Source organism: Dasypus novemcinctus, chromosome 20 (genome assembly GCF_030445035.2).
Source record: "Dasypus novemcinctus isolate mDasNov1 chromosome 20, mDasNov1.1.hap2, whole genome shotgun sequence".
NCBI classification, from domain to species: Eukaryota; Metazoa; Chordata; class Mammalia; order Cingulata; family Dasypodidae; genus Dasypus; species Dasypus novemcinctus.
In genome coordinates this window covers 21,206,734-21,227,816 of record NC_080692.1, presented here as the reverse complement: position 1 = coordinate 21,227,816, position 21,083 = coordinate 21,206,734, and the positions used below count along the sequence as shown (strand labels likewise).

The 21,083-nt window shown below is 51.0% G+C and overlaps 1 protein-coding gene across 5 annotated transcripts in view; it reads right to left on the bottom strand.

Moving 5' to 3' along the window:
• Positions 1–21,083, bottom strand: part of TSPAN9 (tetraspanin 9) — a 226,588-nt gene that overhangs the window by 190,099 nt on the left and 15,406 nt on the right. Inside the window, exon 1 of one of the 5 annotated variants that reach the window (XM_004456209.5) lies at positions 15,256–15,394. The exons of the other annotated variants lie outside the window; for them this stretch is intronic. The gene's annotated coding sequence lies outside the window, so the exon portion shown is untranslated. Of the gene's footprint in view, positions 1–15,255; positions 15,395–21,083 lie in introns of those variants that run through there. 5 annotated transcript variants of the gene reach the window in all.

Here is a 21,083-nt window from a genome sequence, read left to right as displayed (position 1 = left end):
TTTCCCGTGCCGCTGATAAGGATAGAGGCGGTCACAGAAGAACACACAGCAAATGGACACAGAAAGCAGACAAGTGGGGGAGGGGGAAGGAGAGAGAAGTAAATTTTAAAAGTTAAAAAAAAAAAAAAAAGACGACCAGCACACAACAGGCACAGTGAGTACAAACAAAGGGGTGGAGAAAAAGAAAGAAATAAAATAAATCTTTAGAAAAAAAAGGATAGAGATTATGGAGTTAATCAAGGGAAGGCAGCAGCTCACAAACCCAACCTCCTGCACTCATTCAAGATGTCATTCACTCACTCAACAAATATTTATTGAGAACCTACCAGAAGCCAGACACTGTGCTAGATGAGGGGTCAACAAACTACCATCTATAGGCTGAACCCAAGCCTGCCGCTGGTTTTGTAGCCTGCAAGCTAAGAAAAGTTTTTATTGTTGGAAAAAAATCAAAGGAAGAATATTTCATGATGTGATAATTAAATGAAATTCAAATGAATAAAGTTTTACTGGCACAGAACCAAGCTCATTCCCTTACCTACGGATGTTTCCGGGCTGCGACGGCAGAGTTGAGTAGTTTTAACGGATGCCACGGGGCCCACAAAGCCTAAAACGTTGACAGTCAGGCCCTGTGCAGGCAAACGTTACCAGGCCCTGTGCTAGACGCTGGAGGGGTTGGAGAGAGGAGGGGAAGGAGGAGCAGCACGAGTCAGGGCTCGTCCTCGCCGAGGCCACGGCCCAGGAGGCAGGCAACCAGAGTCGACGGTCACTCAGGTGAGTGCACGGTTAGAAACTGAGGCAAGAGCTAGGAAGGAAAGCCCTGAACCAAGGGACCTGGCTGGGACCAGGAGCCAGGGGGGCTTCCCGCAGAGAGCCTGACTCTGAGACCGGAAGGAGCAGGAGGGAGCCCGGCACAGTGGGGCAGGAAGGGAGCCCCATGAGCAGAGGCCTGGAGGAGTGGAGGAAGGAGGCCGCAGGCTGCAGTACGGGGTGAGGGCCGAGCTTGCAGTGCACCTGCCCTCCACCTGCCTTCCGTGTCTGTGCCCCCAGGGTGTCCCCCTTCCCATGGTCGCCGCCCCAAGTCCCAATCACTGGAGAATGTGAGAAGCGATTGAGAATGACCTTGCAGATAGTGCCTCTGGCTGAGTGTTGGCTGGTGATCTAAGTTAGAAGGTGGGAGAATTACCCAAATGAATAATATTTTATTGATCACCTAACAAAGTCTTGATCACTTGCTTTATTCAATATCATGCAGGATATAAAATTTAAAAAAAAAAAAATTTGCCATCTCTGACTTCAAACATAACAGCACTTACAAATCCCAATGCCTGGAACTGCTTTCCCAGGTAAGCCCAAGGAATACTCCCGCAATTCTCTGAAGGCTCAATCAAATGCAACTTACTAGAGACGCTTTCCCTAACCACGCTAGCCAAAATCACACATGCACACACAGGCTACCACGCCCCAGGTGGACCCCCCAACCCTTAGTTTTCTCCATCACATTTAAATCCACCTAATGCAATTGACTTGCTTGTTGACTGGCTCTTACACTAGAGTATAAGCTTCATAAGGGCGAGAACTTGGCCGTTTCACTGTTATATTCCCAGCAGTGAGCTGGGTCAGCTCCTCAGTAAATATTTGTGGAATAAATACAAAACAAAAAACGCCTAAGAGAAAATTTAAGGCTTAAATGCCCTTGATTTGTGACCTTAGGCAAGTCATTTCGTTACTTTACTGCTCAGTCGATTCATCTGTAAAGTAAAAATAATAAAAGTACGTACTTGGTGGGTAAATAAGGTCATGCACATGAAGTGCCTAGCACACGGTAAATGTTTGATAAATGCTGGTTTTTGCTCTCATCATCAACATCTATGTGTTGAAGGCGCTTTACATGCAAATCTCAGCTAATTCTCACATAAACCCTACAAATTCCATTGTGACAGATGAGAACACTGAAACTTGAGGAAGTTGCACAATGTCACACTAGGGCAACAGAATTAAAATTCAAGGCTAGAGCTACCGACCTCAAGGTCTACGCTGCTTCACCAATAGTCCACTGCAAATAAAAATGCAAAAGGGGGTGGGGAAAGGGAGATAGTGGAGCAGCTGAGCAGCGTTCCTTCGCTGCAGCTGGTGCAACCCACTTAGGGCAGAACCTAAGTTCTAAGCTGGCAGGTTGCACACTCAGTGGATTGGGCCTACGCGGATGTTTCCACACTACACTGGATGCTTTACTACTCTTACTCATTAATTCCTCTTCCAAAAGTACAGAAGCAACACATGCTCACGAAAGCCAGAGAAAATTAGCCAAGATGTAGGGAAGGTTCACAGTGTCCTCCCGCTCCCCGCACACAATGCCAAGCAGTTTGATATTTAACAGGTTCAGCGTTACACCAAGTGGTCTGCAGATCAGAGGGAGGCGAGCGGAAGGAGCTCCTCCGTGCTTGCATTTCTGCTTCCCAGGCTTCCTCGGGTTGCTCATCGATTCTTCAGCCAATGGTTACAGAGGATCTAGGAGGAGGGGCTGTGAGAGGAGCTTAAGTAAATCAACTCTCATTCCTTTCTCACAAAGGCCAAGGAAAACACCGGGAGGTTTGTTGAAAACAACAAACAAGGGTAATAAGTGAGCTGCTGCCCTTCTAGCCGGAAGCTCCCAGAGAAGACAGCACGACTCGGCCCCCACCCCCGCTAAACCAGCCGCAAGGGACTGCAGAAGGCAAAAGCCACACCTTCAGAGAGAAGAGCGGAGAGGACAGCAGCGATCTGAGACACTGGAGGGAGGACAAGTCCCAGTAGCACCCCAGAACCCCCAAAACCCCCAAACCTCCATTGTGGCGATGGGGGCGCAGCAGTGTGAGTGCAATCACCACCACTGACTTGTAGGTTTGAATGGAGGGGAAAGGGGGAATTTTAGGTTGTATATAAGTTACCACAATAAAATTGTTTAAAGAACCATAGATCTGTACGACAGGAACAGTGAACCCTAATGTAAACAACAGCCTACAGTTAATAGCATATTTATAATAATTGTTTCATCAATTGTAACAAAGTTACCACACTAATACAAAGTGTTAGTAATAGGGAAAACTGACTGTGGGAGGGGAGATATAAAGGAATTTTGTATAGTCTGCATGATTTTTCTGTAAACCAACAACAACTTAAAAAGGGGGGAGATCTACATTTAATGCTAAAATAGGCCTTCAGAAAATTCAACAATTGGACATAAATTGGGGGGGGGGGGGAGGCTTAGAGACTGGCAGCACCAGGTATCTCCAAAAGTTAAGGTGAAGGAGGGGCTGCAGACAGGTGGTCTGATTAAAAACCTGCTTTGGAAATATCCCACTCCCCAGGTCTCTTGCCCCACTTTCCTCAGCCAGGTGAAGGCCCTGCAAAGTGCTGGAGGTCTATTCTTAGAGACGGTGAAACAGTAAAACGGAAGGTCTTGACAGAGGAAACCAGGGGGTCTGAGTACAGAAGGCTGGAACCCCTGCCCTCGTGTGTGTCCCCCACCCCATTAGGCTCCTGGGCACAGGATGTCAGCTGTGGACTTCCAGGTAGATGAGAAGATTCTTCTCTAGGGAGTCCTAACAGCCTGAGAAAAACTACCTGAGATACCAACTTACCAGGGGCCTAAATGAATCAGGCCAACCAGGTCACCCTACTCATCCACACTCAAGGTCCAATCCCCTTCTTATCAGCTGCATTAGGCAAGGTTCTCTAGGGAAACAGAACCAACAGGAGATCTCTGTAAACAGTATGAGATTTTATAAAAATTGTCTCGTACGACCGAGGGGATGCACAAGTCCAAATTCCGCAGGGCAGGCTGCAAGCCAGGGACTGCAGTGGAGTCCTTGATGAGTTCCCCAGGAGATGCTGGCTGTCTGAACTAGAGATGGAAACTCTCTCTCTGAATGCACAAATCACATCTCCTTTTAAGGCCTTCCACTGATTAGGCAAGATGTCACTCATTACTGACAGCAATCTCCCCGGTTGATTGTAGATGTAACCAGCCATCTACACAATCACTCTCTGATGATTAAAGTCCATGAAATGCCCTTGGATTACAACTGGCCCAATGCTTGCTTGACCAAACAACTGGGTGAGTTGGCACATGAGCCTAACCATTAACCAACTGTCACCTTTAATGTCAAATGCACACAGACGACGAAGGACGTCTGGACTTCTGAAGAAAGTGTGTCACGGGAAAGACAGAGAAACACCCCCCACATACTTTGTAGGAAACAGTGAAGGAGAAAACTTCCCCCTCAAAATAAAACTATCATTAATATTCTCAGAGAAATAAGAGGTGATACTGCATCCATGAAACCAAAACAGGATGCTCTGGAAAAAAAAAATATTTGGAAAACATAAGAGGGAAGCAGACTTGGCCCAATGGATAGGGCGTCCGCCTACCACATGGGAGGTCTGCGGTTCAAACTCCGGGCCTCCTTGACCCGTGTGGTGAGCCAGACCATGCGCAGTGCTGATGCACGCAGGGAGTGCCCTGCCACCCAGTGCAAAGGAAAGTGCAGCCTGCCCAGGAATGGCGCCGCACACAGGGAGAGCTGACACAGCAAGATGACACAACAAAAAGAAACACAGATTCCCGGTGCCGCTGATAAAGAAAGAAGCAGTCACAGAAGAACACACAGCGAATGGACACAAAGAGCAGACAACTGGGTGGGGGGGGAGGTGAGGGGAAGGGGAGAGAAATAAAATAAAATAAAATAAAGGAAAACATAAGAGCTCTTAGAAATTCAAAATACACTAAAGTGAAAAACTCAATAGAAGGCTGAAAGATAAAAAGCTGAAGAAATCTCTGTGAAAGAGAAAAATGAGAGAGGTAGACAGTAGATTAAAAAGATGATAAAATTGTAGGACCAATTCAGGAGGGCCAATAGTCAAATCCTAAGCATTCCAGAAAAAAAGGAGAAATGGAGGGTATAAATCATCACTGAAATAATTCAAGAAAAGGTCCCAGAACTGAAAGTGTGTGTCTCGAGATTGAAAGGATCCACATTGCCTAACGCACTGGATAAAAATGCCACTTGTGAAATTTCACAACACTAGAGACAAGGAGAAGATCCTAAAGCCAAAAAAAATCATGCTCCCTACAAAAGGATCAAGAGCCTTCTCAAGAATAACCCTGGAACTTAAAAGCAATGCAGCAATGCTTTGCACAAAACAGATCCCAGCCTAGAATCCTGTACCGAGCCAAAATTTCAATTAAGTATGAGTGTAGAATGAATACATTTTCAGATGTGCAAGGTTGACAAGCAGTGACGGAGAACCTTCCAGGTGCCGTGCAGCCGGCAGCGCCTGGCGCCAGCTCTGCAGTGCGTTCAGCCCCCCTGCCGTGAAAACAAAGGACTCCTCCAGGTCCACTGCTCTAGAGTTCAGCGTAGAGACCGAGCCCTATTCCTCTCCACAGCTTCAGGCACAAAATGGGGAGACCACAAAGCGCAACGGGGCTACCGGTCCAGCGAGGGGAGGCTTGCTGGAAGGAAGTGACATTACAGGGCATCTTCGCCAGTCTTTAGGGTAAAGCATCGCCTGATGAATCCTTGATGTGGACATTTTTCTCAGCCTCAAAACTTCAAGCTTGCAAGCTCATAAATTCCCCTTATTAAAGCCAAAAAAATTTTTTAAATAAATAAATCAAGGGCATTTTCAAGATCAAGTGAAGGATCTGAGCAGAGCACCGCTGCGGGCAGCAGGACTGCGTACACATCACAGCCCAACAGTGCGCCCACTGTGGGCAAGAGGCCCTGCGGCACTGGGCACTCAAGCCAGGAACAAACGAGTCCATGCCCAAGGAGCACTGGTGACACTACCAGGACCTGGGTTTGTTTGACTCTTTTCTGGAACAAGGTGGCATACAAATAAAGAAAGCACACCAAACCTGAGCATGGAGAATGGGGACACTGGGGCAGCACGCTGCCTCTGGGTGCAACCTGAGAGTCCCTGGAGCAAACTGGTGGCCCCATAGGGCTCAGACCCACCAGGAAGACAAAAAGGGGCAAATCAGGTCTAGCGACAGGTGACAGGCACCTGGGATCCGGCTGGGCAGGGGATTCACTGCACTCGGCCCCTTTCTCTCCACCCGGACCTGTGAAAGCCAAAGCTTTAAGGCTCAGAAAGGTCCCAGACCCAGAGACAAAGGCGCAGGTCAGCCAACCCTGCTGGGAACGCAACTTAAGTCTCCAGCCCCGCCCCCGCAGGCCTGCAGGGGGGTGGGGGGACCCCAGGTTTACACGCAGATTTCACTTGCTGGATTCTCCAGCAGAAGCAAGAGCCAAGGAAGTGCAGGCTGGCCCCTCCACCGCTCTAACTCAGATTTATGGAGGCAGCTTTCAAGACGCAGTCCGCCTCCCCTCGGCGCCTCCCCGTACCCGTGGGAGGAGGTGGCCCAAGGCACACACATCTAATTGGATTTCCACAGCCCGGTGATGACTTCAGGGGCCGCAGGAGTGGCCGTGGCGCACCAGCGAGGTTTCAGAAAGAGAAAACAGAGTCTAAGCCCCCTCTCGATACAGAGGTGGAATGGACATCACCATCCCAGGGTCCAAAGGACGGAATAATAAAATATGGATTAGAGTGGACGTACTGGTATTCTACTATGAACTACTGTGACTAGTAATGAAAGAAATTGTATCGTTGATCCGGAGACACTGGCCATAGTATTTGCTGAGGGCAGAGAGAGGGAAGAAGAGATGAACTGGAGGGGCATTTTCGGCACTTGGTGTTGTCCTAAATGGTATTGCAGGGACAGATGCTGGACGTTATGTATCCTGCCATAACCCACTGATTTTACCGGGGGGAGAGTGTAAACTACAATGCAAACTATAATCCACACGGTGCAGCAGTGCTCCAAAATGTATTCACCAAATGCAATGAATGCGCCACAATGATGAGGTTGTTGATGTGGGAGGAGAGGGATAGGGGCGGTTTATGGAAACCTCTTCTATTTTTTGAATGTAACATTTTTTTGTGATCTATGTATCTTCAAAAAAATACAATTTAAAAAATTGATGGGGGTGGGGGAGTGGGGACTGAGGTATATGAGAACCTCAAGGTTTTTTTTTTTTGTTTTTTTTTTAAAGATTTATTTAATACTCTCTCCCCCCCCCCCCCGGTGTTGGTTCTGTGTCTATTTGCTGCATCTTGTTTCTTTGTCCGCTTCTGTTGTCGCCAGTGGCACGGGAAGTGTGGGCGGCGCCATTCCTGGGCAGGCTGCACTTTCCTTCGCGCTGGGCGGCTCTCCTTACGGGCGCACTCCTTGTGCGTGGGACTCCCCACGCGGGGGACACCCTTGAGAGGCAGGGCACTCCTTGCGCGCATCAGCACTGCGCGTGGGTCAGGTCCACACGGGTCAAGGAGGCCCGGGGTTTGAACCGCAGACCTCCCATGTGGTAGACGGACGCCCTAACCACTGGGCCAAGTCCGTTTTCCCTCAAGGTTTTTAATGTAAACGTTTTGTATGATCTATTAAGTTTTTAAAAAGATAATTTAAAAAGAAAAGAAAAAGAAAAAGTAAAAGAGTCAGGGGCCCACTGGCTTTGCTTCGCTGGGTCCAAGCAGGCACAGTCTTTCCTTCCCAAAGTGGTCCTTTCCCCCTGCTGGACCGGGCACCCGCCTCCCCAGGGCCCTGCGGCCTTGTACCAAGGTCTCCGGTCTGGTGATTGTCTCCCGCTCCGGGCCCAGGGGCCCAGCTGGCACCACGCAGGCGCAGGCCTGGCCGAGGTACCGCCTCCTGTCTTTCCCCTCTTTCCCCTCACACGCCAGGCTCCCCCCTTTCCTCATTTCTCGGGTGCATTTTACATTTCACAGAGATAACAGCTCCCAGTGTGAGGATCTCGAGCATTCAAACGCCTGAGCCTAACTGGGTCCTCCGTCTCTCCAGGTTCTCGCTCTTCTTTATTACACAAGAGGGGTAAACTGAGGTACAGAGCAGGGAGGCTGAAGTCCGGACTGTAGGGGCCCCACTCGCTCCAGGTCCGCTGCGAGCTGGTGGCGCCTGCCTCTGGCACGCGCAGCCCAGACCCGACAGAGCAGGCATGGGTGAGCAAGTGTGCAAGCGTGTGTGACAGCAACAGCGTGAGCACACCTGTGAGTGTGCAGGAGTGAGTGTGCGCACCATGTGGGGCTGAGGGTGGAGGAAGGTGTGTGTGTCCGTGCAGGCAAACAGGAAAGCGTGGGCGTGTGTGAGGTGTGTGTGTTTGTGAGTCAGGGATGCGTGTGAAAGTGCACACGAGCTGGCCCACGTGAGCTCCTGAGGCAGCTACTAGGAAAGTGCAGAGAGAACCACCCCCTCCCCCACGTCCCAAAGCACACGGCAAACATGAAAAGAGACACACTCCAAAAACCCAGACTCCAGTTGCCCACCACAGCTCCCCTCTTTTGTCCCTGCCTGGCTCTGGTCAAGGCTGTGGGGGTTTGAAGCCGTCTGGACCCCAGAAAAGCACGGTCGTAAACCTACCCTATTCCTGTGGGTATTTACCCGTGTCGGGAGGACTTCTGATGAGGCTGCTTCAGTTAAGGTGTGGCCCCCCAGTCAGGACGGCTCTTAATCCTATTACTGGAGTCCTCTATAAAGCAGGGTGAAATTCAGAGAGAGAGAGAGAAAGCCACAGGAAGCTACAACCAACGCAACCCAGGTGAGAACGGAGAGGCCGGAGAAGCCACCACGTGCGCTGCCACGGGGCAAGCCAGTCCAGGACCAGGAACGGCCGGGAGCAGCCCAGAACCCACAGTCTTCAGGGAGAAAGCCTGGACTTCCTTTTAGCCTCGAAGCCGTAAGCCCACAGGATGGAGGAATAAAATATAGATTAGAGTGGACTTACTGGTATTCTACTATAGAACTACTGTGACTCTAGCAATGGAAGAAATTGTAGCATTGATGTGGAGACAGTGGCCACGGGAGTTGCTGAGGGCAGGGAGAGGGAAGAAGAGGTGTGATGTGGGGGCATTTTCGGGACTTAGAGTTGTCCTGAATAATGTTGCAGGGACAGATGCTGGACATTATATATCCTGCCATAACCCACTGAATGGACTGGGGGAGAGTGTAAACTACAACGTAAACCACATAATCCGTGTGGTGCAGCAGTGCTCCAAAATGTATTCACCAAATGCAATGAATGTGCCGCGATGATGAAAGAGGTTGTTGATGTGGGAGGAGTGGGGGGTTGGTGGGGGGGTATGTGGGAACCTCTTATATTTTTTAACGTAACCGTTTTTGTGATCTATGTATCTTCAAAAAAAAAAAAAAAAGACCACAAAAAAATTAGAAACACAAAAAAGAAAAACAAAAAAGCCATACGCTAATAACTCCCACTGTTTACGCCAACCCCTTGCCTGGCACCTGCTCGAGGAGCCTAGGGAACTAAATCGAAGGCCAAGCTGCACCAGGCTGGCCCCCACCAGCTCCCGCCCAGCCTCACTTCTTGACCCCCATTTTCCACCCTGCAGCATTTTTTTTTTAAGCAAGAAAAAAATTCTTACTTCCTTAGGGAGCAATAAATATGAGGATTATGGAACTGACATTCTGAAAGTGATCTGAACTACTTGGAAAAGAAGGGATAGCTAAAATATAGGGTATTTTGGCCCAAACTTCACTCAGAGAGAGGCCAGCTGGGTCTCTGGGGGAGGGAAGCTGCAATCTGCAGTAGCCCCCACCTAAGCCCAGCTCTCTCGGCCACAGGGCTCGTCTTACACGCCGAATGCAAAGACACGGGCCCAGAGAGGCCCTGAGAGGCTGCTGTCCGGAGACCGGGCGCAAATCCCATTCCCCCAGCAGCCTGCCCGCAGCTGGAAGCAATCTGCCCTTCCTTCCACCAAACAAGCGAGTTAAATCAGGGAGCCGGCCCCTGCCCTCATGCCCCCAGGCCCCTTCCGGATGAGGAGCTGAGCACCCAGAGTACCAAAGCCCAGGCCCAGGCCCGCCCGACCCCCACTCCGAGCAGCCCCAGGCCTGCTCGTGGCCATCCTAAACCCTCTGCCCCTTTGCACAAAGACACACAACCGTGCAGAGCAGACTCTGGACTCAGACTGGCCTCCGCCAACAGCCGGCTCTGCCACCTTCTAGCTGGGGGACCTCAGAAAAAACGTTTAACTTCTCTGAACCTCGGTTTCCTCCTAAGTAAAATGGTGAGAAATGGAAGTTTCTCAGAAAGTGACACATAGAATTCCCACATGGCCCGGCAATTCCAGCCCTAGGTACGTATCCCAAGGGAACTGACAACAGGGCCTCACACACTAACTGTCAGAGCAGCGTTATTCACCACTGCCAAGAGCTGGAAACAACCCACGTGTCCAGCAACTGATGAACGGAGAAACAAAATGGGACATATGCATGCAATGGAATATTATTCAGCCCTAAAAAGGAATGGAATTCTGACACGTCTTTACTTGGATGAACCCTGAAAACATGGTTTTGAGTGAAAAGGGCAAATAGCATATGATTCTGCTTATATGAAATTATTGCCACTTATGGGCAAATTCATAGGGACAGAAAGTAGGTTACAGGATACCAGGGGCTGGGGGAGGGGAAAAGGGAGTTCATGCTTTATGTACAGAGTTTTGGGTGATGAAAAAGTTTTGGTAATAGATAGTGGTGATGGTACCATAACATTGTAACTGTAACGAATGCCACTGAATTATAAACCTAAAAGTGGCGAAAACGTACAACTGCAAGCAAGAGAGTCCCAACCAGCAGCAAAATGGAATCGAGGACCCCTCTCAATTAGACTTAGCACACAGAGGAAAGAGAAGCAAGCCCCAGGAAGAGAGGAGCCTTGAACCCAGAGAAAAGCAAGACCCTGGAAGGGAGGAACCCAGGAAGCCTGAACCCTCGCAGACGTCGGCAGCCATCTTGCTCCAACATGTGAAAATAGACTTTGGTGAGGGAAATAACTTACGCTTTATGGCCTGGTATCTGAAAGCTCCTACCCCAAATAAATACCCTTTATAAAAACCAACCAATTTCTGGTATTTTGCATCAGCACCCCTTTGGCTGACTAATATAGAATTTGGTACCAAGGAGTGGGGAAGTGCTTTTGCAATTACCAAAATGCTGGAATGGTTTTATAAATGGGTAAGGGGTATTTTTTTGAGGAATTGTGAAATGCTTGATGGAAAAGGCCTAGTCGCTTTGAAGAGACTGTTGATAACAACAGGGGTGCTAAAGAGACTTTTTATGATGCCTTGGAAGTAAATAATGAAACTATTATTGGAAACTGGAGGAAAGGCAATCCATGTTTTAAAGTTGCAGAGAACTCAGCAAGATTAACTCCTGGTGTTGTATGGAAGGCAGAACTTGAAAATGGCGAACCTGGGCATTTAGCTGAAGAAATTTCCAAAGTCAACCTGGAGAACGCAACTGGCTTCTGCTTGCAGCTTATAGCAAAATGCCAAACGAGAGAGATATGCTGAGGACTGAACTGTCAGGCACAAAGGAAACAGAAACTGATTCCTGAAATTCCAAGCCTCTGGAGATCAAGCTCCCAGACGAAAGTGCCCATTGGAGGACTTAACTAAATTTGGAACTGGTAAATCAAGATTGAAGATGCAGTTATCTAGGAAAGACCTGTGGAAAGTCTTACTATCTAACAGCTTGGACCCCTGCTTCCTACATGCTAAACCAACAGACTTTTTGAGAAAGCTGTATGAACAAAACCACTGTCAGCCTGGAATAAAAAGGACATGGAAAGGAGAGACTGAAGGAGAAACAGCTTTAAGAGGAAAACCATGGCAGCTGAGACCTGGAATTAGGACTTCGCCTTGGGCCAAGAGAGGAACCCCACTCGTGTGTACAGACAGGGTGAGTTTGGCCCAGCAGTTGAAGAGGGTGGATGTTCCTGTCCGATGTTCTGGGAGAGTTTTGCTGCCTCAGGGTACAGAGAAGGTGGAGAACATTCCCCAAGGATTAGGGCAGTTAAGATAGGCACCCCACAGGTCTGAGGGGTGTGGACCTGTCCCCCAAAGGTTAAGGAAGGCCAGGTGGTCAACTCACAGCTCTGAGAGTGTTGAGCCTGTATGCCAGAGGTTAGGGGGAATGTTGTCTTCACCTCACTGTACTAGGGGAGTTAAGACTCTAACCAAAGATTGGGTGAGGTGTGGAAATCACCCCAACACCCTTAGAGGGAGAAGTCTGGAGCCTGATCAACACCCAGATGCTTGATGAGGGTGGAACTTAGAAAATGGCTATTGGGCAAGCCAGTGGAAAGGACAGATCCCCATATGGCCCCAAGGAGAAGAAACCATCTTCTTAAGAATGACTCCCAGACTTTGAAATCATACAGAGGATTCCCTGCAGGTCTACTGAACTGTAGAGAAACCGTGACTCATTACGCATGTTTCCCTCCCAATTTCTCCATATTATAATGAAAATGTTTATCCTTTGTCTGTCCATTTGTGTACTGAAAGTAGATGAATTGTTTTGTAACTTTCAGAGGTCTATAGCAGACAGGACTTTGCCCTAGCACAAACTGTATTTCTTTAAATTGATTGTGATATGATTCAATACTTGCACTGCTACTGATTAAGGCTTTTTCAAATATGGTAATGTCTTTTTGGAATTCAGAGGGCGGAGTGTAGCAGTTTGATATGGTTATGAATTCCAAAAATAGATAGTGGATTGTGTTTGTAATCTGATCTGTACCTGGGCATGAGAGTTATGATTAGGGTGTTGCCCCACCGTTGGCCTCTGCCCCATCCTCTCTGCCCCCTTCCCTGTTTTCTTTTTCTCCATAGCTGGTGTCACTCCCAGATGAGAAGTTCTCATTTTTTTTTCTGTCTCCCCACCAAAACACAAGCCCCTTGGGGGCCAGGACAGTTCTTGGTTCTGCATCTCCAGAGCCTAGACCAGGGCCTGCTCTAACCCCAGCAACACCATGGAACGATGCATCTCAGGAGAGTGCAGCAGCAGAGTCTAGGATGGGAAACTCGGCCCCAAGTCCCGTTCCCACTCACAGGTCGTCAGTCCTTTGAAGTTCAGCGGCTGCCTTTGAAAAAGCAGGACAGCAATCCTGACTCCAGCCACTTCTCAGGGTCACGCTGGAGATAACAACACAAGATGAGGCCTGGGGCCACGCTCCAGTGCCCCGGTGCTTTGCAGGGTGGGCAGCCCCATAGAAGAGGAAAACTCTGGTGCTAATTCCCCCAGTACCGTCTGCCCAGGCCGGGGGGCCAAGGAGAGGGGTTTGCAGGAACGTGTTTCTGCGGGAGGACAGCAGCCGAGCCGGGCGTGAGCGCCTTGGACAGGCACGTCTGGTCCCGGTCACGCTGAAGCCCTGTGCCAGGGACCTGCTTGCACACAGCAAGTGCTCAACAAACGTCTAGCCAAGTCATCAATGAGCAAACCTCATGGAGCTAACCATAGAGTGAACAGAAAGAAAACCACTATCGAAATCCTGCATAAAATATTAGCTGATCTGAAAGAACCTGCAGTCAACAGCTACATGGACAGAGGCCGGCTAAAACATTTTCATTATCATCACATCAGGGGCAAGGCTGCCTAAGGAAATGACCAAGAGAGCCAAAGGGAATGGAGAACAAATTCAGGAACCCTCTTTTCATTTTAAGAATCAGGCCAAGGAAGCAGACTTGGCCCAATGGATAGGGCGACTACCTACCACATGGGAGGTCCGCGGTTCAAACCCCGGGCCTCCTTGACCCGTGTGCAGCTGGCCCTTGCGCAGTGCTGATGCGCGCAGGAAGTGCCCTGCCACGCAGGGGTGTCCCCCGCGTAGGGGAGCCCCATGAGCAAGGAGTGCGCCCCGTAAGGAGAACCACCCAGCATGAAAAAAAGTGCAGCCTGCCCAGGACTGGCGCCGCACACATGGAGAGCTGTGCAACAAAAAGAAACACAGATTCCCAGTGCCACTGATCAGGATAGTGGCGGTCACAGAAGAACACACAGCGAATGGACACAGAGAGCAGACAACTGTGGGGGAGAGAGAAATAAATTTTAAAAATTAAAAAAAGAATCAGGCCAAGGGGAGTGGATGTAGCTCAAGTGGTTGAGTGCCTGCTTCCCATGTATGAGGTCCTGGCTTCAATTCCCTGTACCTCCTAAAAAATAATAATAATTAGGCCAAAATACTCCAGTTATAACAGAAGGCAAGCCATAAATATTAGCAGTAATTATCATCTTCGCTTTTATTATTGTCTTAGCACCTCTCCAAGGGAAAAAGCAGGAAAACAAAGAAACAAAACACTTAAGGGTTTTAGGACGGGCTTTCCCCCCACCCCCAACAATAAGTGGCCCCAGGCACGCTGCTCAGCCACTGAAACTCTTTCTTCTCCCTGTGGAATGGCTGAGGACAGGGTGAATGGGTCTGACCACTGGGTGCTGGGACTCCCTTCTCTGGGACTCCTTCCTTCAGCCAACAAGTGCTTATTGAGTGGCTACTCTGTGCCAGACACCTTTCCAGACACTGGGCATGGAGCAGGCACTATCAGGAGCAATGCCCCATCCCTCCCAGAGCTCCCTTCCCAGGGGAGGGCACCCAAACACAACCCGGCTTCCAAGTAACGCTGCCCTTCGCCCCCACGGGGAGGAGACTCTCCCCTGCAAAGGGCGCTGAGCCTTTGCTAAGAGAAACGCTAAGTGTACCCTGCCGAGGACAGTGCACGCCACGCGGGGAAGTCGGCCGCCTGGGACACCAAAGGCAGTCCCTCGAATAAGCCTTCCCCTAGCTCCCCATGGAGCGTTATTCTTCCCACTTTGCAGAGGAAGACACTGAGGCTTCAGCCATGTCAAACCTGTCCAATGGCCGAGGCAAAGGGGACACACGAATCCTGAACCCCCATTCCTGGCACGCTCCTCCACCTCCCTGCTGGTGCCCAGCTCAGCCGAGGCAAAGGAAGCGAAGCAGCAGATCAGTGAGAAGGTTCAAAGAGCTCAAGGCCCTGCAGGAGGAAGCAGGGCACTGGCTGCCCTGGAGCCCCTGTCCTCTCAGGCCCCCTTCCTGCTAGGCCCTTGCCCAAAGCCTCCCCAGACCCCTGGGCCCAGCCGGCTGCTGCAGAGACAAGGAAGGGGCCGGGGAGGCACCAGGAACCTCTCTAGGAAGCACCCCGGATGTACATTCCCCGGCGAGGCTCCTTCCAAGAGAGCTGGGAAAGAGCCTCGAGGAAGCCCAAGACAGGGCCCAACCGGGACGGTTGCTCGGCCGAGAACCCCTTTGCAGAGCCCAGCTCCCCGTCCTGCTCCCCCATTGGGCGGTGGGTCCAGTCATCCCTTCTGAACTGGAACCTTACCTGGAGCTTCCTGGAGGCCATCGTGAAAATGGGGAAAGGCAGGTGTCCGAGGGAAGATTCTCAAGATGTCTGCCAGCACCAAGACTGCACCGGCCTCCGCAGCGCGTGGCTCCCCGTCCTGGACTCAGGACCTCCTGGGAGCTTCCTGTCCAGAAGCAGAGGTCTCCCAGAGGAGGCAACAGGGGGTCTAGAGGAGAACCAGCGCATGGCACAGCGCACGGCACAGCGCACAGCACAGCGCACGGCACAGCGGCAGCCACGTCTGCTCAGAGCTATGCTGGCGAGTGCTGGGACTTGGCTGGAGCGAGGCTGCCAGCCTCGGCTGAGCGGCTCCCAGGCTGCTGCGGGGCCAGCAGGAAGAAAATGAGCTAACCAGAGTCATCCGGTCTCAAAGGCCCTGTGCATGAGGACACTGGAGACATGGGACAAGGCGCAGGCGAGGGGCCACCCCAGCTCGATGGGGTGCCGGCCAGGCCAGAGTCAGTGTGATGGGGGAAAGCACGGCAGGGGCAGGGCTGGGGTGGCCGGCCTGAAGGCCCTTGCGAAGAAATGCACTTGGGGCAGAAGAAGGGGCGTCCACAGCTCCATAACACAGGAGTCGGAGCACATTCCAGGGGTGTTTTCTAAGTGTGTATGTCCTGGAGGGAGGGGGATTCCAAGGGACGAGTCATGGGACTAGAATCAGAGTTATCTTAGAGATTCTCTCACGCAACATTGTATCTAATCTAAGAATCCCCACCCCAGTATCCCTGACCATCAAGAAGGATGTTTAAATCCCAGCGGTGACAGAGAGCTCACTACCGACACCAAGGTAGCCCGTTCCTCCACTGGATGGCTCTAACTGTTAGAAAGTTCTTCCTGGGACTGGACCCAAATCTGATCCCTGGAATCCTCCCACCCCTGGGTCCTAGGTTTGGCCTTCTGGCACCACAGGATACATTTAAGCCCTCCTCTTCCACGTCTATCCTGCACATGTTTGAAGTCAGTTATTTGCCCCACACACCGCACTCCAGAAAAATAATTCTAGACAAAATGAGCATCCCCAAACCCGTCATCCAGTCCCCATGTTCCCACCATCCTCGTCACCCTCCTCGGGAAGAATTCAGATTTGCCAGTGTGCCACCGGGGATTAAGGAAGTCCAATCCTGCAGATGTGGTCTGAGCCCCACAAGGAGTCTGATCTCCTGAAAGCTGAGCTCCTTATCCAGGATGGGACTGTTCCTTTTAGTAACATGTGGCATGGTCAGCTTATATTTTTTCCCATTTACTCTCATTTATTCAATCAACAAATATTAACTGCCTACTATATACCAGGCACCGGACTTGGTACAAGAGACACTAAAATATGCTATATTACCCTTATGCTCAAATTAGGAGCCAGACTATTTGAAGAGTTAAAAACAAAAACAGACAGAACTAGGGGAAAGGAACACGTTGCTTAGGAGTCCTGTAAGAGTGCTAACAAGGGGCTCCTCCAGGGGAGAAGGAGGGCGCTGGGGAAGGTGGTGCCCGCGGTGCATCTTGTATCGGTGCATGACTTCTGTTTATAGCCATGGTCGAATAGCAGGCACTGGGTTTACCCTCCTGCCTTAAACAACTAAAAACGTGGATGGAACACAGGAAACAACTATTAATACTTTCAGACATTGGATAACAGGCAGGACAGGACTGTGATCCCTGAGAGAAAGGAAACAAGAGAGGTGAGCCCTACCATCGCCGGCTTAGCCCGGAGGCAGCTTCCAAACGTCAGCAAGGAGAGGAGGAACCCAAACGGAGCCCAGTGTTCTCACCAAGTTGAGGAGACAGAAATCAGAGTTCATGGGGCTAGAATGTGCAGGGCAGGATACCAGAGAGGAAGGCGCTGCATCGAGAGTGCTCTGGGGATCTGCAGAAGAGTCCCCATGAATATTTGGCCAAATACTGATCTATACATACATGGAATGAGGCTGAGAAAAGAAGCACCAGAAAGCAATAGGTCACAAAGTTTGCAGAACCCACACAGGACTAGAAAGAGTTCACATTCCCACCGGCCAAAGTGGAGAGACTTCATAAAGCACAGGACAATGGGCAGAGTCCTCAGAAGGGTACTGTCTTAGTAGTGAAGCTAGATTAGCCCTAGTCTAAAGCTGGTCTGGATCCACCCTAACAAAGCATAAAAACAAGCCTCAAAAGTAATAAATAATCCCAAGTAATTTAACTGCATGCCAGAATAAAGTCCAATACTATTTAAAGAAATATAACAAAATCCAGCACCCATCAATGTTAAATGCACAATGTCTGGCATCCAATCAAAAGTTACCAGGCATTCGGGGAAGCTGATGTAGCTCAGTGGTTGAGTGCCTGTTTCGCAAGTACGAGGTCCCAGGTTCAATCCCTGGTGCCTCCTAAAAAAAAAAAAATTTCCAGGCAGTCAAAGCAGCAGAAAAAGAAGACCCATAATAAAGAGAAACATCAATTAATAGAACAGACCTGAAAATGTGGTCTGAGCCCCACACGGAGAGTCTGGTCTCCTAAAAGCTGAGTTCCTTATCCAGGATGCAACTGTTCTTTTAGCAACATGTGAAGATGATGGAACTAGTAGAAAAGGATGAAACAATGGCTATTACAAATATGTTTCATGTGCATTAGAATATAAAGGGAAACATGAACATGATGAGGAGAGAAATGGGAGATATAAAAAGGACCCAAATGGAACTTCCAGAGATGGAAAATACAATACCTGAAATGAAAAATACACTGGATGGGTTTAACAGCAGATTTGACATGGCAGAAGAAAAGTTCAGTGTACCTAAAGAAATAACAATAGGCATAATCCAAAAAGAAGCATGGACATGAACAGAGCATCAGGAACTTACGGGACAATATTAATCTAATGTACAAGTAATTGGAGCTCCATAAAGAGAGAGAGAGAAGTGGGGGGGGACAGAAAAACAGTTGAAGAAATAATGGCTAAACAAATTTTCAAGTGTGCTGGAACAATACAGATTAGAGATAAAACAATGAAGGATTGTGTGGGAAGGGAGATATTCCAAACAGGATGGAACACACCAAGGACAATGAAAAATGAGAGCCTGCATGAAAGAGGGAGAGCTACAGGTAATCTGACATTACAGGGAAAGAAGAAGAAAAAAAGCAGGACAAGGACAGGGTGGCTAGAAGGGTGAAAAGATGGCACTGGATAGATGCAGTATCTGTTCACGGCAGGCGCTTGCTCGGACCTCTTCTTCTAGGCCAAGGGGTGAACCACGTCATCGTGGACAAGTGCAATTGATTTATGAACCTATAATCAGGCTTTGCAGTTTTCCCAAGCAGCAGGGTTGAGGCCCAAATGTGACATCTGAGCCCTCAGTCTGCCTCCCTCAGGGAAGACCCAAGTCTGAAACAAAGAGCAGAAGCAACAAGAACATCCTACCTATCCGAGAAGGTCCCTCCTGCCACCACTCCTGGAATCACAGAACTCTGGGGCCAGAAAGGACCTCAGGGACCATAAACCACTCACTTGACAGAGGAAAAACCAGGGGCCAGAAGAGGGAAGTGACCGTCCCCGCTGCCCCTCTGGTGTCCCTGCTGCCCCTCTGGTGTCTGCACTGCCCCTCGGGCATCCCCACTGCCCCTCTGGTGGCCCCGCTGCCCCTCTGACATCCCCACTGCCCCTCCAGCGTCCCCGCTGCCCCTCCGGCGTCCGCACTGCCCCTCCGGCGTCCGCACTGCCCCTCCGGCGTCCCCGCTGCCCCTCCGGTGTCCCGCTGCCCCTCCGGCGTCCCCGCTGCCCCTCCGGCGTCCTGCTGCCCCTCCGGCGTCCCCGCTGCCCCTCCGGCGTCCCCGTTGCCCCTCTGGCGTCCCCGCTGCCCCTCTGGTGTCCCGCTGCCCCTCTGGTGTCCCACTGCCCCTCTGGTGCTTAGGGACTGCTCTGGACGCTGTTTGTGGGTCTGGGCCTGTCCAGCATGCTTGCCTCTGCATGTCCACTCAAGCTCCTCGAGGACAAAGACAGATTCCTGGCATAGCTGCGCTGGACTTCCACAAAGCCGTGCTCAGTGCACATGTGGACCATGTGCCCCGAGCAAAAGCTGATCCTCAGCCCGACTCTAAGGAAGGGAGGAAGAGACAAGGACTCCCTGAGAACCTGAGGCAGCCGGATCTAGTTCTAAGTGACCAGAAAAACAGGAAGAGACAGAGAGAAAGAGAGACTGACCTGCCGTTCCAGCCAGGGGTGGGCGCCATCAGGCCACACTCCCCAAGAGGCAGGAGGCGGCAGGGCGCAGGGGGACCTCTGGGCTCTAACGGCTGCTCCCGTGTCAGACAGCCCTGAGCCAGCACTGGGCCAGCACCCCCTCCTCCCCGGAAGAAATGGTCTTAACTTTCTTGAACTTTCCTTCTCGCCCCCTCCCACCCCAGCCTCCCTCCCTCCGCCCATCACCAGCTCTGGGCTGCACCTCCTCCCAGGGGTTAGGACTGAGCAAATTCTTGGGCTATTCCGGGAGCCTCAATTTTTATCATCCTTCCATTCTGGTCAATTCTGAGAGGCCAGCGTCCAGGAATGTCAGCGAGATCTGCGCCCAGCCCACCAAACCCAAAATAACCCCCAAAGCGCGCCTCCCTCGAGTCTGCACGGATCTGGCCATTTAGGGTGCCTGTTTTCCTACAAAGCTACCCCCGGGCCCCATGCGGCCCCCTCATACATGGGGTTCCGGGGACCCTCAGCTCCCATCCCCCAGGCTTGGGAATATGGGAGCAGGCTTGGGTGTGGGAAGGGGTGAGGATGGACAGAATCCGGGGCTGGGATCCAGAGCGCCTCGTTCTGGCATCTCCACTTAGCAACCCCGAGATTCCAGGAAAACCAGCCTCGGATCCCTCAGCTGTGAAACTTCCCAACGCTGGCCTCCCTGCAACCCACTCTCCAGCCCCTCGGGGGAAAAAGCAGCTCTCTCCTCCCAGAAATGCAGACACTTTAATAGGGTGCTCCCAACTCCCACCCCTCCCAGAGGCATTTAGAGCCCCTGAGATTACGAAGATGGATGGTTTTAAATTGAGCAAGGGCTCTAAGTGTCCCGGGGGAATGGGCTAGATTGGAGACAAATTTCTTCTTACATACAAATGCAATATTCATTCATTCAGAAAATACTTGAGTGCCCACCGGGTGCCAGCACCGTGAGGCGCCAGGTGGGATGAGAAAGCAGGAAGCGCACCAGCCCAGGCGAAACCAAGGCCTCCGCTCCCAGCAGGAAAGATGAGACAGTGTGCAGCAAGAGAGATTTAGGCTAGACATCAGAGACGACCCTGCCAGTTAGAGAACACCAACAAACCTGCCCCATCTGGTCCATCAGCTCTCTGGTGGCACAAACGCTGTTTGAAGTTGTGGGGATTGGGGAGGGGAGGGACAGCTTCCAGGGTCTCAGAAAGATCAGGGCCCACGGTCTCCCCCACCGCGGGGTCTAGAATGTGGCCGTGGGGAGGCTTCAGCTCCTGACATCACCCAGAATGGGGTGAAGAGAGTCAACAGAAAACCACCAGCAGCCCAGAAGAGGATGCGGGGCCGGAGCGGCTTCGCAGGTGTTCCTTCCCAGGAACCTCTCGGAGGATTTAACTGGCACGCCCTGGGGTGGGGGGGGGAGCTTGGAGTCCCCTGCTCTGCTGAGATGGCTCTTAGAAGGAGAAGGTGGGGAAAGAGGCTGGGGCCGCAGGGGCTCGCCTCCAGCCCCACCCCACGCTGCCCGGCTCTGAGCTACCTGCCGGGCCTGGAAAGCAGGTCACCTCTCCAGGGGAGACTCCCCAGGACCACAGGGTCTCAGCAGCCCAGAGGACGACCACCCACCGGCAGAATGCCAGCA